Source organism: Marmota marmota, unplaced genomic scaffold (genome assembly GCF_001458135.2).
Source record: "Marmota marmota marmota unplaced genomic scaffold, marMar, whole genome shotgun sequence".
Lineage (NCBI taxonomy): Eukaryota > Metazoa > Chordata > Mammalia > Rodentia > Sciuridae > Marmota > Marmota marmota.
The window spans coordinates 17087964-17115931 of record NW_026000196.1 but is presented as its reverse complement, the minus strand read 5'-3'; the positions used below and the strand labels follow the sequence as shown (position 1 = coordinate 17115931).

The window sequence follows — 27968 nt, the reverse complement described above, 5'->3', positions numbered from 1 at the left end:
CCAAGGAGTGATGGATATAGCTGGGTCTTATGGTGGTTCCATTCCTACTCTAGAAAATCTTTATTTTTGACTCATAATTTCAGACATTGCTTTTGGGCCTGTGGTAAAGTAGGACATCATGGCAGAGAGCATGAGGTGGAGAAAAGCTGCTTACCTCATGATAACCAGGAACCAAAAGGAGGGAGGCAAAAGGGAGGGAGAAAAAGACCAGAATTCTAATACCCCTTTCAAGGTCATGCTTCCCAGTGATCTGACTTGATCCCACTGGGGCCCCATCTTCTAAATGTTTCACCATCTCTCAATAACACTACACACGGGGGACCAAGCTTTGAACGCATAGGATTTGGATCTTAAATGTTCCCCCAAAGGCCCATCAACGGCACACAGAGAATAAAAGGAAATACCTCTCTTCACCATCCCATCCCCAAGATTGGATCAGTTGAGGACCAGAAGGGACTTCTCTGCACAAAAAGGTAAGAGAACCCAGCTGCCTCCCACAACACCTTGGATACTTACAGTCCTCATCACTGGAGATTCCTACAGTTCTCACAACTGTAAGAAGCTACCTGGAGTCCATACTGAGGAAGCTACAGCTGAGGAAGCTACCTGCAGTCCATACAGCTTCCCTTCCTTCTGAGGAGCCAATACTGAGTCCCACACCCCATGGCCCATGCAGCTACTATACTATTCCATCTTGGAACCAGAACCCTGTTGGCATGGGCTCTGCTCCAGGGATGAGTGGCCATGATACCCTTTCATCCTTGAGGCTTTGTCATGGCTGAGCCATCCCCACCTAGTGACCCACAGTCCTTAAGCCAAGTAGCTAATACACCCTACCCCATGGGGCCAGGCTGCTGCAAAGCCACTTTATCTAACCCTCTCAGAGCCTGAGCTAAAGTGATACACTAATTGTTAGGGAAACAATGCTTTGGATGCCCTGAACAGTCATGCCCCACTGTGCCTATTTTGGACACCAAAGTAACCACACCCTGCAGGCCTAAATTGAAGTGATTCCTGGGGATCAGTGCCTTGGGCAAACCAAGCAGTTGCATATCCCCAAGCTGAGTTGATATGGTATCCCATGTTCCAGAGAAACAAAGCTTTGGCCAAGCTGAGACCTCCCTGCTACACACACAGACACAAACACCAAAAGCACCCTCATCCTCTGGAACTGAACTAGTCCCCTAAAGTCTGTGCTGCTGAAATATCCTCTCTTCAGGGAGTGGAGTCATGAGGCCCTCTCCAGGGCCCAAGTGACAGATACAAACTCTGCCAATCTGGGGTCCTTGCTGCCACTGCACCTGACCTCACAGTTTGGAATACTGCTGGATCCCACCATTTCAGGGCCTAGAATCACCTAGAACAAATGAAGTTGCTTGTGGACCACATCAAGCCAATACCAAGAGGGATCTCCTCTCAGCTATGTCTCCCCATTTTTTGGAAAACAAGCATAAGAGGACTCAAGACTTCTTGCCAACAAGGACACTAACGACCTACATTGGCACTGCTGCTACCATAAACTCCTACGGGCTAGGATTCTGAGGCCCTTACATTCATTGTTGATGTTGAGTGCCACTGAAAAGGCAATGCAGAAGCTTTATCACTGCACCTACGTGGAGCCAGAGCCACCAGACACAACCACAGGACTGTACCATCAGAGGCATGGGCATCAGCACCAGGCCATAGGAAACATGAAAAGGCAAGAAAACATGTTACCATCAAAGACACGCAATATTCTCCAATAAGTAACCCCAAACAAAAGGGCATTCACAAAGTGCTGGAAAAATAACAGAAAATAATAATTTAAAGAAATAAGGGTAATAATTCATGTTTTGAATAAGAAACTCAACAGATAGTTTTGAGTGTCCTTAATCTGAAATGGACCAGAAGTGTTTCAGATTTCAATTTTTCAGATTCAGACATCATCTGTTGAGCACAAGACATTACCAGTTGAGTATGAACCTAAATGCTCTGAAATCTAAACTTTTGTATGTCGTGACAACATACAAAAGTTTCAGGTCTGCAGCATTTCAGATCTCAGATTATGGATATTCAACTGGTATAATAAAAAAGAATCATACCAAAATCTTTAGGCTGAAAACTTCAATGAATGAAATTAAGAGTACATTAGAAGGCTTCAACAGAAGATTAGATCAAGCAGAAGAAAAGATCTCTGAACTTGAACTTGAACTTTTGAAATTAGTCAGGTGGGAAAGAAATGAAAAATAATGAAGATGGCCTGTGGGACACCATTCAGTGAACAACAACCCCCCCCCCGCCCAAAAAAAAGCACATTATGAAAGTTTCAGAAGACGAGGCAAAAACAGGGACAGAAAACTTATCTAATAAAATAACTGCTGAAGACATCCCAAGTCTAGGAAGAGACATGGACATTTACATACATGAAGCTCAAGTCTCCCCAAAATACTCAATCTAAAAACTTCTCTTCAAGGTACACTGTAAGAAAACTGCAAAAGCCAAAGGCAAAAAAAGATAATTTTAAAAACAACAAGAGAAAAGCATTGAGTCTCATATAAGGGAATTCCCTAGTAGGGAATCTAATGACTATCAGCATATTTCTCAGCAGAATATAAGGGAATAGGATCATATACTCAAAGTGCCAAAATAAAAATCTGTCAACAAATAATACTTTAATCTAGCAAAGCAGCCCTTCAGAAATGAAAGAGAAATAAAGTGTTTTCCAGACAAGCAAAAGTTAAGAAAATTCATCACCACTTGGCCTGCCTATAAGAAAGGCTTAAGGGAGTTAAAGTAGAAAGAAAAGGATGGTAGTTCCTAACATGAAAGAATAAAATTCACTGTTAGGCAAATATAGTCAAATCAAGAATACTGCAATACTGTGGTGCTCTATAAGTCATATGTACCTCTAGAATAAAGGTTAAAAGTCAAAAGGGTAATAACTAATGATAACTACAATGAGTTGTTTAAAAATCTCTAACATAAAAAGAAGCAAGTTGTGATATCAAAAATAGAAATTGTGGGGAGTAGGGTAAAAGTCTAGACTTTTTAAATACAACTAAAGTTAAGTTGGTACCAGTGTAAACCAGTCTAAGACTGATGGTAGTCAAAGCAAAACATTATTCCAAATATACAAATGATAAAGAGAAAGCTTTCAAAACAGCACTTACAGAAATCACCAAGTCACAAATATAAGTACCAAGGGAGGAAGAAAGGAACAAAGGATCTACAAAACAACCAGAAAACAATTAGTAAAATAGCAATAATAAGTCTATACCTATCAATTTTTATTTTGAATGTAAACAGACTGAATTCTGAATCCAAAGACAAGAGTAGCCAAACAGATTTTTAAAAATCTAATAATAAGTCTATACCTATATCTATACAAGATCTAACTGTTTGCTTCCTACAAGACACCTAGTTTTACCTTAGGACAAAACTAGGCTCAGAATAAAGGATGGAAGAGGATACTCCATGCAGTGAGCAGGGGCATCTACAGTTTCATCTGATAAATATATTTCAAATCAAAAATTGTCACAAGACACAAAGAAGGTCATTGTTTGATAATAAAGTATTCAGTTAATCAAGGAGACATAATTGCATGTGTGTATATTTATACACACATATATATGCATCCAACATTGGAGTGCCTAAATAAAGAAAGCAAATATTAATGGACATAAAAACAGCTAAATAGTAACAGTAGTGTACTTCAATACCCCACTTCCAACAATGGACAGATCAACCAGGTAGAAAACTAACTAGGAAAAATTAGAATTAAAGTGCATTTTAGACAAATGGACCTAATAGAGCCATACAGAACCTTCCACCAAACAACAGCAGAATACACATTTTTCTCTAGTGCACATAAAGCCTCCTTCAGGACAGACCATATGGTAACCACTAAACAAGTCTTAACAAATATAAGAAGATCAGAATAACATCGAGTATTGTTTTTGACCATAATGGTACAAAATAACAGGAGGAATTTGGAAAATTTCATAAATATAAACTAAACACCATGTTCCTAGACAACAAAGGAGTCAACAAAGAAATCAAAAGGGAATTTAAAAATAACTTGAGACAAACAATAGAAATAGAAACTTAACATATCAAAACCTATGTTAAATCAGAAATGAAGGTGGAAACATTATAGCAGGTGCCTCCACAATAAAAAGAATAATAGACTATTTTAAACAATTCTATGCCAGAAAATTTGATAGCCTCGAGAAAATGGATAAATTTCTAAAATAAATACAATGTATCCAGGTTGAGTCAGGAAGACAGACAACAGTTTGAAGCAGTAATTTAAAACCTCCCAACAAAGAAAAGCCCAAGACCAGATGGCTTTACAACTGAATTCCACCAAACTTTGAAAAAACAATTAATACCAACACATCTTAAAGTCTTCCAAAAGAACGAGATGGGTGGAATACTCCCTAACTCATTTTATGAGGTCAGTATCTCCCTGACACCTGAGCCAGACAGAGACACCATAAAAAAAGAAAGCTACAGGTTGATATATCTGACAAGTACTGAAGAAAATTTCTCAATAAAATATTAGCAAATCAGGGCTGGGGTTGTGGTAGAGCGCTTGTCCAGCACATGTGAGGCATGGGGTTCAATCCTCAGTACTACATAAAAATGAATAAATAAAATAAAGTTACTGTGTCCATCTACAACTAAAAAAATTTTTTTAAATACTAGCAAATCAAATTCAACAGCACATCAAAAACATTATACGTTATGACCAAGTGGTGTCCCCCAAAAGCTCATGTGTTCAACAATGCAAGAATGGTCAGAGGTCAAATGACTGGGATACCAGAGCCTCAATTTAATCAATGGATTAATCCACCAATGCGGATTACCTGGGTGGTAACTATCAGCAGGTATGGTGCGGCTGGAGGAGGTGCCTTTGGGGTTTATATTTTGTCCTGGGTGAGCTGAGATGACTGCTTCCTGATCGCCATGTTCCGAGCTCTTTCCTCTCCATACCCTTCCACTGTGATGTGCTGCCTCACCTTGGGCCCAGAGCTGTGGAATCAAACCATCTATTGACTGAGACTTCTGAAGCCATGAGACCCAAATAAACTTTTACTTCTCTTGGTTATTCTTGTTGGAGTTTTTGGTTGCAGCAGCAAAAAAGCTGACTTAAAACATATAAGCCTTCCTTAAAATAAACAAGTCAATCAATGTGATCATGTTAGCAGACTGAAAAACCACATGGTCATATCAATAGATGAGAAAAGGCATTTGAGAAAATTCCACTGCCTTTCTGGATGGAAACTCTTAATAGTTTGTGTATAGAAGGAAAGTTCCTCAACATGATAAAGGGCATTACTGAAAAATCCACAGCTAATGTTGTAGTTAATGGGGAGAAATGGAAAGCTTCCTCTAAGAGCTGGTGCATGGGGCTGGGGTTGTGGCCCAGTGGTAGAGCCTAACATGTGCGAAGCCCTGGGTTGGATCTTCAGCACCACATAAAAATAAATAAAATAAAGGTATTGCATCTAACTACAACTTTAAAAAAATTTAAAAAAAAAAGAGTTGGTGCAAGGCAAGGATGCCTACTCTCACTGCTTCTACTCAGTGAAGTACTGGAAGTGCTATCAAGAGCAATTAGACAAAAAAGAGAAATAAAAGTTATCCAAATCAGATTGGAGAAAGTAAAAATTTTGTCAATTTGCAGACGACATGATAACATACAGAGAGAACTCCAAAGACTCCACCAAAAAGAAAAAACTGTCAGATCTATAAGTAAATTCAATGAGGTTGCAGGATATAAATTCAGCTTATAAAAATCTGTGACACTTCTATATGCAAATAATGACCCAACTAAAACAGAAATCAAGATAACAGTCTCTTCTATAATAGTATCAAAAATAAAATTCTTAAGAAAAAATTTAACCAAGGAAGTGAAAGACCTGTGCACTGAAAACTATAAAACAATGATAAAATAAATTAAATCGGACCCAGATAAATGGAAAGATACTCATGAATTTTAAGAATTGTTTTTCTACTTCTGTGAAGAATGCCATTGGAATTTTAAGAGGGATTGCATCAAATCTACCTATTACTTTAGTTAGTGTGAACTTTTAAATAATATTCTTTCCAATATGTGAGCATGAAATACCTTTCCATTTATTTGGAAAATAATGGTATCCATCAATGAATACAGAAACTGTGAGGTAGATATAATTATCCAGCCATTGCACGGAAGATGGAAGGAGACCCTCATTGTTATACAAAATTATATATAAGAGGATGTGAGGGGGAAGGGAAAAAAGAGAGAGAGAGAGAGAGAGAGAGAGAAATGAGTTACAGTAGATGGGGTAAAGAGAGGTGATGGGAGGGGAGNCTTCAGCAGTTATTTTATTAGATAAGTTTTCTGTCCCTGTTTTTGCCTCGTCTTCTGAAACTTTCATAATGTGCTTTTTTTTGGGCGGGGGGGATAGGAAGGGGATAGGAAGGGTAGCATTTTACAACAGACACTAGTATGGCAGTATGTATAAATGTGGCTGTATAACCAATGTGATCCTGCAATTTGTACACGTGGGAAAAATAAGAATTCATACCCCATTTGAATCAAATGTATGATATATGATATGTCAAGATCATTGTAATGTTTTGACCAATAATAAATAAATTAAATAAATAAATAAAAAAGAAAAGGCAATCTTGCCATTTGCCACAATGTAGATGGGTCTGGAGGACATTATGCCAAGCAAAATAAACTAGAAAAGTAGGGCCTGGTCACATTTACATGCAGAATCTTAAAAAGTTAAATATACAGAGAATAAAATAGTGGCTATTAGGGTAAAAGTAGGGATGGGGAGAAACGGGGAGATGTATATCAAATGACACAAAACAACAAATATTAAGCTGAACAAGACAAAAGATTTGGTATATAACATGAAGACTATAGTTAATAAGTCAGGAATTTTGCTATGTAAGTAGAATATAGCTGCTCTTGCCACAGGGAAAGAAAATAGGTCACTATAGGAGATGATGGATATGTTAACTTATTCCACTATAGTAACTGTTTTACTATACATGTCTCTATTTAAAGCACTGGGTCTTTAAATATGTAAAATAAACTTCAGATTTTAAAAAAGTAGAAGAGACTTTCTCAAGCTGATGAAGGACATCTATGGAAAACCCACAGGTAACATCATACTTAAATGATAAAAGACCCAGGGCTTTAAGATTAGGAGCCAGACAATGATGTCTATTCTCACCACTTTGACATTTTACGAGAGGTTTCTAGCCAGGGTAGTTATATAAGGAAATAAAATAAAAGGCATTCAGTTTGGAAAGGAATAAAGTAACACGATCTCTATTTACAGATGACTTGATCTTTTGTCTAGAAAATCCTAAGGAATGCACCAAAAATTATTAGAGCTAATAAAATGAATTCTGCAAAGTTGTAAGACACAGGATCAATTTATAATAGGCAGTTGTATTTTAATTAACAATGAACAAACTGAAATTGAAATTAGGAAAATAATTACATTTACAACAGAATCAAAATAACAAAATACTTAGGAATAAATTTAACCAAAGAATGGGGCTAGAGTTGTAGATCAGTGGTAGAACATTTGCTTAGCTTGTGTGAGGCACTGGGTTTGATCCTCAGCACCACATAAAAATAAATAAATAGAATAAAGGTATTGTGTCCATCTACAACTAAAAAATAGTTTTAAAAAATTCAACCAAAGAAGCATAAAACCTGTACACTAAAACTATAAAATACTGTTTAAAGAAATTAAAGAATACAAAACAGACAAAAAGATAATGCTTGTTCATAGATGTGGAAGATTTAATCTTGTTAAAAATGGAAATATTCCCCTAATCAATTTACAGATTCGATATAATTCATAACAAAATCCTAACCGGGATATGGGTATAACTCAGTGGTAGAGTGCTTTCCCAGCATGTGTGAGTTTTGGTTCCATCTCAGGAGCACATGTGTGCGTGCGCGCACACGCGCACATACACACACACACACCAAATCCTGACTGCCTTTTTTTACTATTTGCAGAAATGTAAAAGCTTATTTTAAAATTCATATGGAGTGTAAGTGACCCACAAAAGCCAAAACAATTCTGAATTTAAAACAAAAACAAGGTTGGAGAACTCATGTCCCATTTCTACAGGATTACCTCATGCTAAGCAAGACAGTATGGAACTGGCCTAGGGTGCACAGAGAGATGAGTGGAATAAAACAAGAGAGTCCAGAAGTGAACTCAAACCTTTATGATCAGTTAACTTTTTACAAGAGTGACAAAACAATTGAATGGGCAAAGAATATTCTTTTCAACAAATTGTGCTGAAACAACTGGACACGAATTAGACCCATACTCCACAGAACATACAAAAATTAGATTGAAATTGAACAAAGACTTAAATGTAAGAACTAAAATAATAAAACTCCTCAAAAAGTTTTTTTTCATGAACTTGGATTAAGAAATTGCCGCAGTCTGGCTGGGCACAATCAGGAGCCACTTGTCAAAAGAAACTAACTTTATTTTTAGAACCACACATGCCAAACAAAACAGCCTCTCAGGAAAAACCCTCAGAGCCTCAACTGCCACCACCGGCTTTCCACAAGCCTCTCTCTCCCACACAAGCCTCTCTCCACCTCCCACAATCCTCCTGCTCTTGAGGCCGATTGGCTGGGTCACGTGGGCGGAGCCAAAAAAAGTCCCCCAATGAGCAGCTCCGTGGTCTGAAAGGGCAGGGAAACAGTCCAATGAGCATCACCGCAGAGGAGCCAATCAGCTAGATGTTGCTGGGGCCGAGGAGCCAATCAGCTAGATGTTGCTGGGGCCGCTGTGAGCCAATCATCAGCCGGCAGCTGGAAGTTTGCTGGCAGCTGGAAGTTTGCTGGGGCCCCTTTGGCTGTGGCTCTCAACATCTCCCCCTCTCTGTTTAAACAACAAGCATGTGGCTTAGGGACCGTGTCTGTTAGGCAGTCCAATTCAACATATGGTCCTTACCCGTCATCGGATGAACTGACCTCTAGGCGTCAGCCTCCTGTCTTAGGTTGGTACCACTGCAATTGGATCATACCCGTCACTGACTACCGGTCCAGCATACAGCTATACTTGTGGATAGGCCTTTGCACCAGTGGGGGGGTGAGGTTCTTTGCCTCACCTCTGTTGGCCCCCAAATTTTAGACCATCACTAGTAGAGGAGGATGCAAAATGCCATGACATTAAGCCAATTGAGGGCTCCTTTGAAAAATTGTACCACCGGTGACATCATCAGCAAAAATACCCCAACACTACCACAAGTCGCTGCACCAACAGATAGTTCACAATGCATACAGGTGAGCTCACAATGTGTCCAGGCAAGTTCTGCAAGCAGTTCAGTGATGGCTATTGTAGAAGCTGTAGATTGGTTTTATCTTTGACTTCACCAGCACTGGGATGAAGATAGGAATTCTGGCAATAATGGCTAAAGAAAAAATTATGTAACATTACAGAAGGCACTAAAAGAAAACAATTTTCTTAACAATTTACATTATCTTTAAGAGAATTATTAAATATAATGAAAAGGAAAGGTGAAAGTAAACAAACAGATCTGTTAACCTTCTTTTGTGTTCACATATTAAAACAATCTTTAACAGCTGTTTACCCAATTAAATTAAACCATTTAAATCACGTGAATTAAAAAAAAATATTTGGATCCATTTTATCATGAGCGCTCATCATATATGATATATGGACATACATACATTCAAACATATAACACAAAACACAAGTGTGCACACATAATATAATACATACAACACATAACATTATAGTAAAGGCCTTATAACTTTTTACAGGTGAAATCTCCATTGCAATGTTTAAAAACTCTATAGTCAAAAAATAGAACTGATCAGCAAAACATTAACCTAGGTCTGTATGAGCTCAAAAAACAAAATAGAACTTCATGATATGGCAAAGGGCAATAATAAAATAGATATTGAAAAAAGCATCCTGGTTCTGTTGCAGATGTAAGAATAGCCAAACTGGAGTTTTGGATATCAGTTGTTATGGATTTGAGCCAAATCATCTTCTTTTTGGTCTGTAGAAATCGCTTTAGTTAATCTTTCTGGAATCCAAATCGGCTGCTGTTCTCCCTGTGGAAACACATAAACAGACTCCCGACTCCAGACAATCACTGGGTCAGGACCTTGGTTAATCTCTCTGGAATCCAAATCGGCTGCTGTTCTCCCTGTGGAAACACACAAACAGACCCCCGACTCCAGACAATTACTGGGTCAGGACCTTTCCATTGTCCTGTTAGAATATCCTTCCAAAGTACCTTGGGCTTATGTACATTTTTTGGACACATATGCCTTTCCGCAGCACTAAGTCCTGATGAATCCAAATTTAAAAAGTTTAGAGTAAAAAGGGTTATTTTAAGTTTATCTTTGGGGAATATATACCCCTTCCCAATTCCTTCTTTTTGCTTTAATAAGTACATTTTAATAGTTTGATGAGCTCTTTCAACTATGCCTTGTCCCTGTGGATTGTATGGGATTCCTGTTATATGAGTAATGCCAAATGTTGAGCAAAATTGTTTAAAAGAGGTAGAAGTATAACCAGGGGCATTATCTGTTTTTAACTGTTTTGGAACACCCACAGTGGCAAAATTTTGTAAGCAATGAGCTATAACATCTTTAGTTTTTTCTCCGGCATGAAGGGAGCCCATCAAAAATCCAGAAGAAGTATCAACTGTAACATGCAAATATTTTAATTTTCCAAATTCTGGCAAGTGTGTGACGTCCATCTGCCAAATATGGTTAGGTATCAATCCTCTAGGATTGACTCCAAGATTAACTTGTGGTAAAAAGGTCACACAATTTTGACATTGTTTTATTATTTGTCTAGCTTGTTCCTTAGTTATTTTAAAACGCTTTTGTAAAGTATTAGCATTGACATGGAACTTTTTATGAAAATTTATAGCTTCTTCTAGTGTAGAGAAAATATGTATGTCATGTGTAGTTTTATCTGCTAAATCATTGCCCAAACTAAGGGCTCCAGGCAATCCTGTATGTGCCCTGATATGTCCTATAAAGAATGGATCTTTTCTGTCCCAGATTAGACTTTGTATAGTGGAAAGCAAAGAGAAAACAGTAGAAGAAGGGGAAATCCTACCAGCATCTTCAAGAGATACTATAGCATTAACTACATACTGACTATCAGAAAATAAATTAAATACAGAATCTTTAAACATCACAAAAGCTTGTAAAACTGCATTAAGCTCTACCTTTTGAGCTGATTGTTTGGGTACTAAAAATGTAAAAGTTTGATCAGGGGTAACTACTGCTGCTGTACCATTATTTGACCCATCAGTGAATATATTTGGAGCATTCATGATAGGTGTTTTTCTTGTCATTTTTGGAAAAATTACAGGATGCAATGACCAAAAAGACAATAAAGGATTAGATGGTAAGTGGTTATCAAATGAAACATTAGATTTGCACATGATTATTGCCCAAGTATTTAACTCATTAGCTAACTCATCAATTTGATTCATAGTATATGGAGTAATAATTTTATTGGGAGAAATTCCAAACACTCCCTTTGCTGCTTTTATTCCTTTGAGTATTAATTGTCCTACAGCCTCAGGATACCTAGTAAGAATAGTGTTAGGAGAATAAGATAAATGTATCCATAATAATGGACCTTCTTGCCAAAATACTCCTGTAGGAATATTTTTTGTTGGTAGTACAATAAATAATAAAGGCAAACTTATATCAATTCTATCCAAATGCATATTTTCCATATATGTTTCAATGATTTTTAATGCCTTTCTTGCTTCAGGCGTTAACATTCGGGGTGAATTTGGATCTGATGGACCTTTTAGGATATCAAATAAAGGTCCCAACTCTCCTGTTGGTATACCTAAATAAGGCCTTATCCAATTTATGTCTCCTAATAACTTTTGAAAGTCATTAAGTGATTTGAGTTGATCTACTCGTATTTGAATTTTTGGTGGACGGACCATGGTTGAGGATAATAGAACTCCTAAATAATTAATTGGAAAATTTAATTGTACTTTATCTATTGCTATCTCTAGATTATAATTTTTTAATAAGTTTGTAAGTGTGGCATAACATTCTAGCAATGTGTTTTTATCTTTGTGTGCTAATAATACATCATCCATATAGTGAAATATTTGTAGTTCAGGATTTTGATTTCTAAGTGGCTGGATTACTTTGTTAACATAAATTTGACACATAGTTGGGCTGTTAGCCATCCCTTGAGGGAGTACTTTCCATTCATATCTCTGATCAGGACCTTCATGATTCAGTGCAGGGATAGTAAATGCAAAACGTGGACTATCCTCAGGATGAATTGGAATTGAAAAAAAACAATCTTTAATATCTATAACTAAAACATACCAGGTTTTTGGCAAAGCAGACAATTGAGGAATCCCTGATTGAGCAGGTCCCATAATAACCATCTCATTATTAATGGCTCTTAAATCTTGCAATAATCTCCATTTACCAGATTTCTTTTTGATGACAAAAATGGGAGTATTATGGGGAGATACAGAAGGTTGTATATGTCCTTCTGCTAATTGTTGTTTGACCAGGTCATGGGCTGCTTGTATCTTTTCTTTAGTCAGGGGCCACTGAGGAACCCATACTGGTCTTTCTGATTTCCAAGTAATTTTTATTGTCTCAGTGGCCCTTTCTGAAAATCCAACCCATGTCTGTCTGTTCCTTGATCTATTTGTATTGGTGCTGCTATACCTTGTTCTTGTTTTTCTAATCTTTTTCCTTTCCTAAAACCTTGTCTAGTCATAATAGTGGGTGCATTTTGGTTGATGTTATTTGTTAATGTCAAACCTAATTGATCTAGGACATCTCGTCCCCATAAATTTACGGGAAGATGATCCAATACATATGGCTGTATAGTTCCTTCACATCCTTCAGGATCCTTCCAATCTAATACCATTGCACTTCTATGGGGATTAGTCGCCACTCCTAGGCCTCGAAGCGTTTGAGTGGCTTGTTGTAATGGCCAATGTTTTGGCCATTCTTGACGAGAGATGATGCTAAGGTCTGCACCTGTATCCAGTAGCCCATTAAATTCATGTCCTTGAATATTTAGTTTTAGCATGGGGCGAGAATCTAAATTTAAAGAAAGCATAGCCCAATCTACACCTGTGGAGCCTAATCCCTTGGAACCTCTTTCTACAGTACGACTGGAAAATTTATCATGTAGGCTGGGTATTATTAGTAACTGTGCTATTCTATCTCCTGGTGAAATTACTGATATACCCTTTGGAGAACTGGCTATAATTTTTATTTCACCTTCATAATCGGGATCAATTACCCCAGGACTTATCATAAGTCCTTTTAGAGTAGAAGAGCTGCGTCCCAATAATAAGCCTACTGTTCCTTTGGGGAGAGGTCCTTTCACCCCTGTGGGAATGATTTGAACTCCCATCTCTGGAGTTAGTACTGCTCTGGCGGAGGCGCAGATGTCCAACCCTGCGCTCCCTCTGGTTTGTCTGATGAGGTGGTTTGATGGTGATTGGTTAGTACAACAGGGGGATTTGTTTGAACTGATTGTTTTAGGCCAAGAGGGGTGTACATGCTAAACTACATGGTTTCCCAACATGTTATCAACCCCCATAAACTGTCCATTTTTTGGCAATGGAGCCCGATGCCTTTCTCCACGATATCGTGGATAAACACCTGGTCCTTGTTCGTTTTTTGATAATAGAGTACCCTCTATGGTGGTTTGAGAACGGCATTCATTAGCCCAATGTCTCCCTCTACAGCATCGTGGGCAAATACCTGGTATTCTATTCCTTTGATACCTAGTTTTGTTAAACCCTCCTCCAATGGGGCAATTCCTTCTAAAATGTCCTGTTTGTTCACAATTGTAGCATGTTCTTGGCCTGGCATCTAAAGCCTGTTTTACTGCAGCTGCCACAATTTGCCCTTGTTCATTAATGTCTCTGGCATCTAAAGCCTGTTTTACTGCAGCTGCCACGACTTGCTCTTGTTCATTAATGTCTCTACATAATTTAATATATGTGTTTAAATCTTCATGTTTCCATGGTCTAATGATATCTCATTGCACACTTGTGTTTTGTGTTATATGTTTGAATGTATGTATGTCCATATATCATATATGATGAGCGCTCATGATAAAATGGATCCAAATATTTTTTTTTCACGTGATTTATATGGTTTAATTTAAATTGGGTAAACAACTGTTGAGGATTGTTTTAATATGTAAACAAAAAGAAATGGTTTCTTTATGACACCAAAAAGCACAAGCAACCAAAGAAAAACTAAATATATGGAACTTCATCAAAATATAAAACCTTTGCACTTTAAAAGACCCTACCAAGAAAGTTAGAGGGAAAATATTTGAAAAGTATTGCTAAGAATCTAGTATTGTTATGCCAGATTCGTGGGACCCCAATAGACCTCCAGGAGCTGAATCCAATGCAATCACACAAGAGTCTTTATTGCAAGCTCAAGCCTAGACTCACAACCATTCCTGAGACAGCGGTCCCAGGGAGTGAGTCCTGGTCCTTTGTTCAGTGAGATTTTATAGGTTTTGGGGGATACTCTATGCGTCACAACATCACACAGCAAATCATTCCATACCGTGGGAAAGTCAAACAACAACTCTTAACATTGATTAGCACATTCAATGGCGGGAACAAGTTGGGTAGGGGTGATTGGTTAGTACAACAGGGGGATTTGTTTGAACTGATTGTTTTAGGCCAAGAGGGGTGTACGTGCTAAACTACATGGTTTCCCAACATGTTATCAACCCCCATAAACTACTGGGGGGTCATCTGGCATTCCAGGTATTTTCCCTGTCTCATGCTGATTGGAGGTTGCTAGGGGGTTGCTATGGGTCCTCACCTAGCCTGACTGAGTCAGGGACACCTGGCACAGCAGATCTCTCCTGTTATTTGTAGATAAGCAACTCAGCAGGGTGGGTATGTGCCTAGGAGTGCTCTGTGGGTCTTTCCAAGAACAAGGGTCACACCCCCTTCCTTGGATAGGCTTTGCTCTGAGATAGAGACTGGTTTCTCAAAAATGGAGTCACATTAGTTTCTCAGTATTCAGAATATATAAAGAACTCTTACAATCAAACAATAAAAAGACAACCCTGTTTTATAAAGTGGGTAGATGTTTAAAATAGACATTTATCCAAAGAAGATATAAACATGAGCACATACACAAAAAGTGAAATAAAATCAAGACATCATTAGTCTCACTAGGGAAATTCAAATCAAATCACAATAATGTAACCATCTTACACCCACTAGGATTTTTATAATAATAAAAATAAAAGGAAGGAAGCAAAGGGAGAGAAATAACATGAATGAACCTTGGAGCTTTAGACCAGGAGTGAAAAGAGCCAGTCACAGAAGACCATGTATTTGTGTTTCCATTTATATGAAATATTTAGAATCGAAAAATCTCTAGACAGAAAGATAAAAAGTTGCCTAATAATGGGGCAGAGAACTGGGTACATACAGGAATGACTACAAATCAGTATGAGATTTCCTCTGGGGGAAAATGAAAATGCTATAAAATTGATTATGGTGATGGTTGTACAACTCTGTGAACAGGCTATGAGAACACTGAACTATACACTTAAAATAGGTAATTAGGATGTCTACAAGTTATACCTCAGTAAAGCTGTTAAGAAGCAAACTGACATACTCATTTTTAAAAAGAACTATATGTTAGGTCGGTGGTGGTGACTTAGTGGCAACTTAGAACAAAGTAGCCCGCACGGGAAAAGAACATCAATCAGATGTCGGCAGAAATGCCTGTCAGTCAGCAGGACCCCCTGGCCAATCCTGGAATTCAGCCAACTCCCCTGACCAACTCCAAGGGGGCGAGGGACCCTAGAAATACCTTTTCCTGTCCCAAGCCCTTCCCTTCCTGCTGTAAGCCCCATAAAAGTCCAGTCCTGTGGAGCTTCCACACGGTTTCTCCTCAGACCCTTCCTCTGTCCCCTCTGTGGGTCTGATCGAGTTCCGCCCAGGAGTGATATCTCAATAAAGCCTGTTCTGCGGCCCTTTTAAATCTGCCTCCTTTGGTCGCTGCCTGCCTCGCCTGATCTGACACTATAGTTCCTTAAAATAGCCTCTTTAGAAAGCAGTGTATTTAGTACATTTGTCAGGACAGAATAGGCTTTGCTCCAGGAACAAATTAAACCCCACGTCTCATGACTTACCTCATCCAGGGTTGGCTGGCTGGCTGGCTTTTCTGTGACATTCTTCTCCAAGTGGTGGCTGTTAGGTCAGTGGCTTAAGGATCTAAGCTCCATCTGTGACATTGTCACTTTAAACATGTGGCCATTGAGGTCAACCATCAAAAGGGAAGAGGGAGAACAGATAATGGTTCGTTGGGGTCCGGGGCATGGCTGGATTGGCAGTCATACACCTTCCTTCCTCCCACACCCCATTGGCCAGAATACAGTCACATTGCTCCAGCTTAATTACAAGTAGTACTGAGAAAGTCTCCAGAGAGCAAAGTAAAATGAATTTAGTGACCATACAGCCCTGTCTCTGCCTCCATCATCCATGGAGGAAAAGGAGTGGGAAGGGGAAAAGAAAAGAAAGAACAAGAAAAAAGAAATTGGCTACTTCTTCAATTTCTAGATGTCTTTGGCAAATACCTTCATATCTGATTCAAATGCCCAAAATGAACTTGTCCTTCCTAGCCCATAATTCTGTGTTTAGTACATACTAGGTCTACCCCATGCCTGTTAACATTCCCTATACTCTGGGTGTACCCTGTCACTTTAATGCCCCCTTGTACTGCAGGTTATCTGTCTCAGATCCATATCTCAGTCTCAGGCCATGAGCTCTATACAGAAGGACCCAGTGTATTCATTTCTTTATCCCCAAAAGGTAAAGAGATGCTAGCTGGTCAAGCCAAGTTTGGGGACTTGAGAATGCCTTGCATTCTCAACTAGCCCACAAGCACTTCCAGAACAGATAATCTCAATACGGCTTCTGCATAGTGTTCAGCACATCATAGACATCATTTTATTGATTCTCTTCTGGACCAACTGTAAGGGTCAGGCAAAGCGTCGGAGAAAGAGACCACCAAGTGACCACTCATGCAATTGGCAGAAGGGGATTTATTGAACCAGCATGCTGGGGCTCCGTGCCCACTCAAGAAGGGAAAGCAGCCCAGAGCCCCGAGCAGGGGCTGAGCACTGCTTAAGTACACTTTTTTTGGTAGGGCGGGGATTTTACATACATCACAGTCTCCTTTAACAAATCATTATACACCGCGGGAAAGTCAAGCAACAACTCCTAAACATGATTAGTTCATTCATTGGCGGGAACAGGTCAGGCGGGAGTGATAGGTCATTTCTAAACGGAGTACACATTCAAACTGATTGGTCCAGGCCCTGCAATGCCTACGTGCGACCACACAAAGCCCTTCAGTTATTAAACAACCAAATAGTCAGGGGAAATATTTACTGGGCGGTTCCAAGCATTGTCTTAACAGCTACAGAAATTTCAGGTTTTGCAGGTAGCATAGAAACCTAACAATACCTAATCCTTTACATTTTAACTCAGACCTTGCAGCTTAGAAACTTTTACAATACCCGGTCTTTTACCCTTTAACTTTTACGCTTTAACTTCAATTTCTTTTACCCTTACACAACCAACAACTAAGCAGATATGACCATTCACCTACACATTCATTCATTCATGATTTGAGAATTATCTATCCATTAAGCACCATGTTAGGTGCTAGAGATTTTAGCTTAGTATCTTTAAATCGGAAGACTGACAAAAATGCTGAATCTTTATTCCTTATAAAGCTCATTTGTAAGGAAGGAGGACATTGGAGCCCTGGGAACAGCTACCACATCTCAAATCTGAGATGCATCCTACAGACACTAGATGATCAACATGAGTTTTGGCTGAAGTTCAATGGTGCAGGACGCAGTAAGCCTCATGCTTGGGAAGGAGTCTACTCTAGTCCTAGCCAATGACTAGGACTGTTGCATGGGTGGGACAGAGGGAGCGACTGGTCCTGTAATCGTGGTTTTGCCCTTGCTCTAGTTATGAACACTTTCTATCCCTTCTCTGTTGCTGACATTTACTTGTTTTATTTTTTAATTGTTCCTTTTACTTTAAGGGCCAAGAGTTAGCCAGCTGCTCAGTTCATGATACACCTCAGGACTGCTTCATGCAAGGTCCTGCTTCTGTTGCCCTTCTTCAGTTCTAACCCTATTCCCACCCCTGCACATTCCACCCTTCTGAGGCCCGTTTACCCTTCTGTTTCTCTGTGAACTAGAGAAACCTAAAAGGTTGCCTTATGGGCATATATTTTCAGTTTACATAAACGGGAATGGTGTCATGGATTGTGTTCTGCTTCTTACTTTTCTTGCTCATCAGCAGTTTAAAAGCTGTGGTCATGCTGCTGGGCGGGGGTGGGGGTGGGGGGGCACTCATGTGACCATCTGTCATTTTACTCACCCATTTCCCTGTGATAGATGCCCGCCAGGGTTACCTCTAACTCTCCACCATCCCCAAACAATACTGTGGTAAATCGCTTCTTTCCTGTCTCTTTGTGTGCAAATATTTGGAAAATATGCCTAGGAGCAAAATGTCTAGGACTTGAGATACACAAATACCAGATGTCAGCAGAGTGCAGTTGGCCTCCAAAATAGCTGTGCCCAGCTACATGTTAACCAGCAGCACAGGGAGCATCTTGACCTTCACATCCCAACGGCCAACACAAGGCTCAGAGAGGCCAGTGCAGCTTAGTCTAAAATCAACAAGGAAATGCCATTATGTCAAGGACTGTCTCCTGAAAGTGGCTGTATTAATTCATCTTTCATTACTCCAGTGAAATACTCAAGGGTGGGTGTTTATAAAGAAAAGGGGTTTGTTTACCTCACAGTTTGGAAGGCTGAATATCCAAAGAGCATAGCACCAGTTCTAGTGAGGCCCGCCTTCACTACACTAACTTGTGGTAAATGTTAGGTGTCACCACAATGACAGGCGCGCGCGTGTGAGAGAGATGTCACATGGCCAGACAGGAAGGCAGACTGAAGGGGAGAGGCCTATGTGGAGACCTGCCTCTTACAAGTCCCACCAGTTTTCAGTACCACCACATTGGGGATCATGCTCCTAGAACATGAACCTTTGGGAGAGACACTCAAACCGTATCAGCAGCATTTCCCAAGTGACATCCTATCTCATATCTTTTCCCAGCGAGTGCCATCCCTGGTCAGTAGAATTCTCCATCTTATTCCCCAAACTTCTCCATGTACCTGGAGAGGCTTCCTCACTGCAGACTTGGCATCTGAGGTGGATGGAGGGGAAGGGACGGTGAGTCAGTTAACCTGAGTCACAGTGCACAATTTGATAAGGAAAGATAGGAACCAGAAGGGAGATGAACTCTTGCCCTGCACAAGCCACCCCAGGAAGCTTTCGAATCCTCACCCACCCCCAAGTCTTCCAGTTAATGCTCACAGCAGCCCTGGACAACAGACAGGGATGTGTAGAAATGAAGAACTCCATTCCAAAGTCAGGCGATTTGCCTTAGGAAATGGCTAAGGCCAGAACATCCTGCACCTCTTTGATATTCAGGACCCAGTGGAATAGGGGTGGAGGTGGGTGTCTTGCTCCTTAGACAGGGAGGAGGAGGCAGGGAGGAAGAGGGGAAGAGGAAGGAGGAGGAAGACCCAGACAGCTATCTCAGTTCAACAAAGACATTCCTATGTCCTGGCCCCAGGGGAGTTAGAAGCCACAGTGTCACCTGTGGGCTATCTTCCAGACTCACAGGACCCACAGCAGAGGCCTTGTGTTTAAGTTCCAGCTCTTGTCCTTAGGCTCTGTGTGTACACAAATACATAGATGTTGCTGCACCACACCAGCTGGACCAGGGCCATGTGAATGCTTCTGACCTCCAGCAAATGAAACTCTCACAGCTGTCATGAGAGGCAGAAGGGCCACTTGATGAGCAGATATCTGTCCTGGGAGGCTAGGCCTTTGCACACATTTGTTACTGGGGGATGGGGATCATGTTCAGGGCAATGTTTCCGCCACTAAGCCTGGAGTCCCCATGCTGCCAGTCACCACTCACTGTCTCTCTATCCCCTCCCACAACCTCACATGGAGGACCTTGACCTCACCTGGAGGCCTATGGCTCCTCTCTCTGCTGCATCTGCCTCAGGGAGAAATGGAATGTGGTTAAGAGGGAAGATGTGACAGCAGGAAACCCCAGCTAAACCCCAGCAAAGACAGAGGACCCTTGGCTTGAGGCCAGCTCTTTCTCCAACCTTTTTTCAAGTCTTCCTGGAAAACTTTTTTTTTTCCAGTTGGATACCCCGATACTTGAATGTGTCAAGGTCAAGAGCAAATCTCTCTTCCTCTATGAGGCATTTTTCTCCCTTTCATACCCTGGAGCAGCATAACCAAGTTTGGAAGAATTCTAAGTGGAGGGGAGGAGGGAGACTTTTAAGATTAACTCTTAAGTGGCTTTTATTTACAGAAATATGGCAAGCTGGGAAACCTAAGACCATACCTCCTGCAATATGTCCAGAGATGCTGGATACAATGGAACACACAGAGCTTTAAATGCATAGTTGGTCTCGTCGGATGTAGAAGGGTCAGAAGATGAAAAGGGAACCAACAATAAGATCTACAATTATATGAGCTCCTCAACCTCTCTTCACCTGGGCTGTTCTGGAAGGACTGGTAATTCTCTCAGAATCTAGGGTTTTAATACTGTGGGGGACCAGGAGAGAAGGCATTAGATCTTGCAAGCCCTCACAAAAAAAAAAAAAAAAAAAGCTATACAAATCTGGGGCCCTTGAAAGGCTGGATCTACCCTTAGTAAAATGGTCAAACAGAAAAAAATTCATCCACTGGTAGTTATGTCAGGGATTTGGGGCTTGGCCTGAGCTCAGAGTGGGAAAAAAATTATTTTCCTTAGAAATCTGTCATTTTAGGCCTATAATCATGAGATCACATTTGGTTGTATATGACATACATGGCCCAGGAAACTCCAAGTCAGAATTTGGGTAGGAAAAACAGCCCCAAGCTGGTGATACCCAGGAGCACCTGGCTGGAAACAAATACTGTGGAGGGACCCACTCTTATAAAAGGCACATAAAATTCCCATAGATGAATTCCCCATGACACGTTTTCTCATATTTGTTAAGAATGGTGTGACTTCCCATTTCCTACCCATCTACCCTCCCTTGCTTTGAACTCCTTGTAACTAACTATCTAATTTGCAGCATTAGAAAACTTCACTTATGTGCTACTTTCTCCACCTCCCAATCATTAATGAAGGTGTAAAACACATGATGGGAAAAATAGCCAGTTCTACAGTTGGAGACTTCAGTACCCACTTTTGACAAGAGATAGAACAGACAGAGGGAAGAAAATGGAATTACTGGGACAACACCACAAGCCAACTAGACCTAAAGAGTATTCTGTCCCAACCAAAGAAGATAAATTCTTCCCAAGTGCTCACAGAACGTTTTTCAGTATAAAATCTATATTTAGTAGGCCACAAAACAAGTCTCAGATTTTAAAAGATCAATATCACACAAAGTGTCTTCTTCAACTACAACTGGATGAACTTAGACATCAATAACAAAAGGAAAACTGGAAAATTCACAAATACGTGCAAATTAAGTGTAATTCTAAACAAATGAGTTAAAGAAGAAATCACAAAGAAAATTATAAAATGCTCAGAGACAAAAGAAAATGAAAACAAAACCTTATGGATGCAGCAAAAGCATTGCTCAAAGAGAAATCTATAGCTGTTAATATTTATGGGACAAGCATTACCTGGATACCAAAATCAGATAAGGACATGAAGAAAAGAAAAAGCGATAAGCCAATGTCCTTGATGAACATAGATGTGAAAAATCCTCAACAAAATACTAGCAAATTGATCTAACAACACGTTAAAAAGACTATTCACCATGATCGAGTGGGATTCATGCCAGGGATGTAAGGATGGATTCAACATCCTCAAATCAATAAATGTGATATACTACATTGCAACAGTCCGGCTGCAGCAAAATAACCGGGGGGTGACGTGCAACTTGTGTAGATTGATACAGCAGGAGTGGGAGCCGTTTATTGTAGGACAACAGAGGTATTTATACATTTTACACAGCTTATCTTAATTAGCATAAACTAGATACATCAGTCAACCAATAAGGAATCTCCACACTTAATGGCTCGCTGGTGTTACTTCACAAACCACTCCCTCTGGCATTTTGCCAGGCGCCATCCAGACTTGTTTACAAACTCTAACAATGAGTGGGATTCATGCCAGGGATGTAAGGATTGATTCAACATCCTCAAATCAATAAATGTGATATACTACATCAACAGAATGAAGGACAAAAGCATACAGTCACCTCATCAGAAAAGGATTTTGATAAAATTAAACATCCGTTCATGTTAAAATCTCTGAACAAGATGAGTGTAGAGGAAACATACCTCAACACCTGTGCTCATGGACTGAAATGCTAAAATGTCCACATTTCCCAAAGTGATCAGATTTAGGTAACAAATTTAATGCAACTCCCATCAAAATACCAATGACATTCTTCTCAGAACTAGAAACACAATCCTAAAATCTGGATGGAACTATGAAAAACTCCAAATCGCCAGAGCAATCATGAGCAAAAAGAACAAAGCAGGAAGTATTGTGTTCCTGGCTTCTAAATCTCCTACCAAGCTGCAGCACTCACACCAGCATGGTTGGTTGGGCATGAAGACACACAGACTAACAGAATAGAATAGAAAGCCTAAAAGGTGAACCCACATGTCTACAGTCAACTGCTTTTTCAATCAAGGTGCTGAGAAAGGACCTGGAGAAAGGACAGCGTTTTCAATAAATGGTGGCCAGATGTCCTCATTTAGAAGAATGAAAGTGGACCCCTCTCTCTCACCAGTTACAAAAATCAATTCAAAATGGATTAACTATGTAAGTGTAAGACCCCAAACTACACAACTTCTAGAAGAAACATAAGGTAAACAGTGCAGGACATTGGACTAGGCAAGGATTATATTTGATGCCCTAAAAGCATAGGAAACAAAAGCAAAAACAGACAAATGGGATTACTTCAAACCCTTATGCACAGCCAAGGTCAAACTCTTATACACAGCAAAGGTAACACCCAACAAAGTAAAAAGACTCTGCAGAATGGGAGAAAATATTTGCAAACTATACATCTGATAGCTACAGTATATAAGGAACTTTAAAAACTTCAATAGCAACATATATATCAATTAAAAATGGGCAGTATACCTAAATAGACATTTCTCAAAACATGACATACAAATAACTAGCAGGTATGTGGAAAAAAATGTCCAACATCACTAATCATCAGACAGCTGAATATTAAAACTCTATATGAGATATAATCATTATTACTGAAGTAATGTGATATCAAAAAAAAAAAAAGACAAAACAAGTGCTGGTGAGGAGGTGGAGAGAATGAACACTTGCACACTGTTAGTAGGTATATAAATTAGTAGAACCATTATGGAAAGTAGTAGGAAGATTCCTCAAAATTTTTAAAGTAGAACTACCTGATAATCTAGCAATCTCACTACTGGGTGTACATCCAAAGGAAATGAAATGAACATGTCAAAGAAACACCTGCATGCCCATGTCCATTGCGGCACTATTTCCAATAGCCAAGAAATGGAAACAACCTAAGTGTCTGTCAACTGGTGAGTGGACAGAGAAAATGTTGTGCATATAAATAATGGAAGACCACTCAGCTGTTAAAAAAAAAAATGTATGAAATGTAATTTGTGATGATGTGGATGGCACTGAAAATCATTATGTTTAGTAAAGTAAGTCAGGCACAGAAAAGCAAGTACCAAATAATCTCACTTATATGTGCATTCTTAAAAGTTGAGCTTATAGAAATAGGAGATAGAACAGTGGTTACCAGTGGCTGGAAGAGTGAGAGAAAAGGAGAGAGAAGGAAGGTTGACCAATGGGTACTAAGTGACAGACAGGAGTAAGAGGTTCTGGAGTGATATTGCACAGTGGGATGACAACAGACAACAATAATGTACTATACATTTTGAAAAGCTACAATAAATTATTTTGAATGTTTTCAGCATAATAATAAAAAGAGGAGACAGGTTTGCTCAGATTTAAACATTATACCATATATTGAAGCATTATTTAGCACCCCCACAAACATGTACAATTTTTATGCTTCTATCTATCCATTAAAAATGAATAGATAATAAGAAAAATCTCAAATCAAGAGCATAACTTACATCTTAAGGAACTAGAAGACAGCAAACTAAACCCAAAAGTAGCATAAGGAAGATGACTGTAAAGATTAGAGTGATGGTAAAATAGACAATAGAAAAAAATAGAATCAATGAAACCAAGCATTGATTTTTTTTTTTTTTTTTGGTACTGGGGATTGAAATCAGGGGTGCCTCGCCATCAAGCTACATTCCCAGCCCTTTTTATTTTGAGACAGGGTCTCACTAAGCTGCTCAGGGGCTTACCCTGAGGCTGGCCTCAAATTTACAAGCCTCCTAACTAATCCTCCCAAATTGCTGGGATTACAGGTATGTGCCACTGCACCTGGCTAGTGTTGATTCTATATAAAGATCAACAGAATTGCAAACCTTTAAGTAGACTGACAAAGAACAAGAGAGAGAAGATATAGATGAAGTGTCTTGCTCAGAGGAACACAGCTTGGTGTGACTTTAGGATCCTGTGTTATTGGGCTGGTTCACCCAGACTCCCATTTGTATGGAGGCAGTTCTCCTACAGAGCAGCCCAACCAAAGCTGTGGCTCTCAGAGTTTCTGCTCTGTTCCATCCAGTTCATCCAGATCTTGCCAACCTCATCCCACTGCCCTTCACACACACCCCACTGCTCCCAGCCAGCATGGGGAACCATGGTTTTCAAGCACCTGCTGGTTCACTTTCCCAGGGCTGCCTGCTCCTGCTCTAGCCACCACTCCTGGAGCCTTGTCACCTCCTCTCACCCACCTTATGACACCCAGGCAACAGTGAATATGAGAAGGCCCTGAATCAGAAGGCCCCTTTTCCAGGTAACCCCTAAAAGGACTTCTGCAAAGGAAGAACGGTTTCTGATTCCCTTTAGGAACCCTACACCCAGCACCACTTCTCTCTCCCCCCTCCCCCCCTCTCTCTTGCCTTTCTCTTCCACTTTTAGGATGCTCAAGAACATTGGGCCCACCTGGATCATCTCCTTATCCCAAATTGATTAGTAACAATCAAAATTCTGAGGGGCATATAGATCATGCACAGGCCCCAAAGCTGAGACCTCTGGACATAAGGCCCAAGGTGGTGCATTACTTTCCTAGGGTGGCTCTAATAATTTACCAAAAACTTGGTTGTTTAAAACAACACAACATATGAGCTTAGTTCTGAAAGTCAGAAGACAAAAATGGATCTCTACTGTAGACCCAGGTGTGGCAAGACTGCATTCCTTCCTGGAGGCTCTGGACAGCATCCCTTCCCTGGCCTCTCCCAGCTTCTAGAGGATGTTCTCATTCCTTGGCTCATGGTCCCTTCTTCCATCTTTAAAGTCAGCAAAACTGAGCTGAGACATCCTTGTGCTAACTCCCTATCTATCTCTATCCCCCGCTCCCCACCCACACTTATAAGGACACTTGTGATTCCATTTGGCCCACCTGAATTATTCAGGATAATCTTATTCCAACATGATTAGTAACCTTAACTCCATCTGCAACTATAATTGCCCTTTGCCCTGTACCAGAGCATTTCCACAGGTTCTGGGGAATACATCTTTGGGGGCCATTACTCTGTCTTCCACAGTGGGGGACTTCAGACCCTGTAGGGAGATGTTTGGAGCTGGCACCCTTAACTTCCTCTACAGCTCCAGCTGCAACCTGGAGCCTGCAAACACAGCCTCCTGGGTTTGCTGCCCTGCAAGGCTCTGATCAGCCTGCGCCTTGGGAATACCCATGTAATCGGAGGCCCCAAGTGTATTCTTTAACATCTTCAGGTTAAAGCTGAGACCCCAAGAAGAGAGGAGCAAAATCCAGAAAACCTGGGCTGAGTTAGAAGGTGCATCCTGGATTCGAAGAATATGAACCATGGACAGTGGGAAAATCACCCTTGGTGTAAAAAAGACGCGAGTTTAAAACCAATCTCTGGCGCTCACCATTCTGTGATCTAGGGCTAGTAGCGCTTGGCCGCTGGACTAATGGCAACGCCACAGTGCCCCCTGCTGGCCGGGCGCCCTCACTTGCGCACTTCGCCCCGCTGCGCAGCCTGGCTCCCGCCGCCTCAGTATACCTGGAGCTACAACAGATCATCTGCGGGGCTCACACTGGAGTTGAGGTTTCCCGCGTATCCCAAGGGGAAGAGAATGCCCAACCAAGATGTCAGCTCTGTCCCAAGGCTGTTGGCCCAAGCAGGACAATGCCACCTGGGGAAGAAAGCTGAGTGGGGCTCATCAACATACTTGCACCATTGGAGTGGAAGGAGAGTTAGATTTCTATGCCAGTTTTCATCTGGATAACTTCTGAGCCAAATACCACTTTGTGAATCTCTAAGGGTGCCCTGAATCTGCCCCCATTAAATAGACATGGACATGGACATCGTTTCCAGTGTCAACCCATTCTAAAAACCATCCATTCTGTTATTTGCCACACATTTTAATAGGTATCTTATGAGCTATTAATTCATCCAAACATTTATTGAGCTGCTCTTCTGTGCCAGGTCATGTGCTAGTTGTTAAGGATACAGAGATGATGAGTGTGCAATCCCACACACATTCTTACCTCCTTTACTTCCTCTGCCTTATTGTTTGCTGTAGCACTTGCTATCCAAAATATTGCATATTTTACTTTTTATTTTATTGTCTGTTACCAAACATGTGCACATGCACCCCTCCACACAATTTTTGTCTGTTTTGTTCACTGTTGTATCTCTAGTACTTAGAAAACTGCCTCACACATAGTATTCAACACTGATAGATTTGAGGAGTTCACACTTCAGTAATCTGATTTATTCCTCAAAGCTCCCTAAAACTAGTGGCTTATATTCCCCATTTCACAAAAGAAAAAACTAAGGATGGGAAATGTTAGTAGCTTACATGGAGTGATTCAACTCTTGATGGCCGAGTTGGAAGGCAAACCCAGATCTACTGATTGCTCTCAGAGCTACCCCCAAAATGCTAATTACTGAATGTAACAGAGGGAAGGAAGAGAAATTTCTATCAGCTTTTAAATTTGTTTTAAATTTTACTTTATTAATCATAAGTAATTATTAAGTTAACAGTGCACAGACACTAGTATGGCAGTATGTAAAAAAGTGGATGTGTAACCAATGTGAATCTGCAATATGTATACGGGGTAAAAATGGGAGTTCATAATCTGCTTGAATCAAATGTATGAAATATGATATGTCAAGAGCTTTGTAATGTTTTGAACAACTAATAAAAAAAAATAAAAAAATAAGTTAACAGTGCGATTCATGTGGTGAAAAGGCAGACTATCTGCTCAAAAATCCCTCCCGGATCATTATGTATAAAAAATGTTAAAGAATTTTAGATACATATAAATAGATATGTGTACACACACATTAAAATTCTACTGAGACAGCCATACAATAAGGAAAACAATCAGAAGGCAGAAATCACATTAAAATCAAAATTCTATAGGAATGTGCTGACTTTCGTCCTGAAAAATATCTGCTAATTTCTAATAGCCTAGAGCCACAGATTCACTGAGTTCTGCTGAGCACAAAAGATAAAGAAGAAGAGGGTTTACTTTGGAGGATTTAAAATCACTTACTACAGTGATGCAGCCACATCAATGTTTATAGCAGATCAGTTCACAATGGCTAAGCTCTGGAACCAACCAAGGTACCCTTTAACAGATGAAAGGATGAAGAAAATGTGGTATATACACACAATGGAGTATTACTCAGCCATAAAGAAGAATGACTATGATAAC

At 40.0% G+C, this 27968-nt stretch overlaps 1 long non-coding RNA gene across 1 annotated transcript; it reads right to left on the bottom strand.

The window, feature by feature from the left end:
• LOC125612524 lies at positions 1–27968 on the bottom strand. The gene is made up of 3 exons (XR_007342949.1): positions 27807–27968; positions 20526–20530; positions 1–44 (listed from the first exon to the last, which is right to left on the bottom strand). It is a non-coding gene; the product is annotated as an uncharacterized LOC125612524 (long non-coding RNA).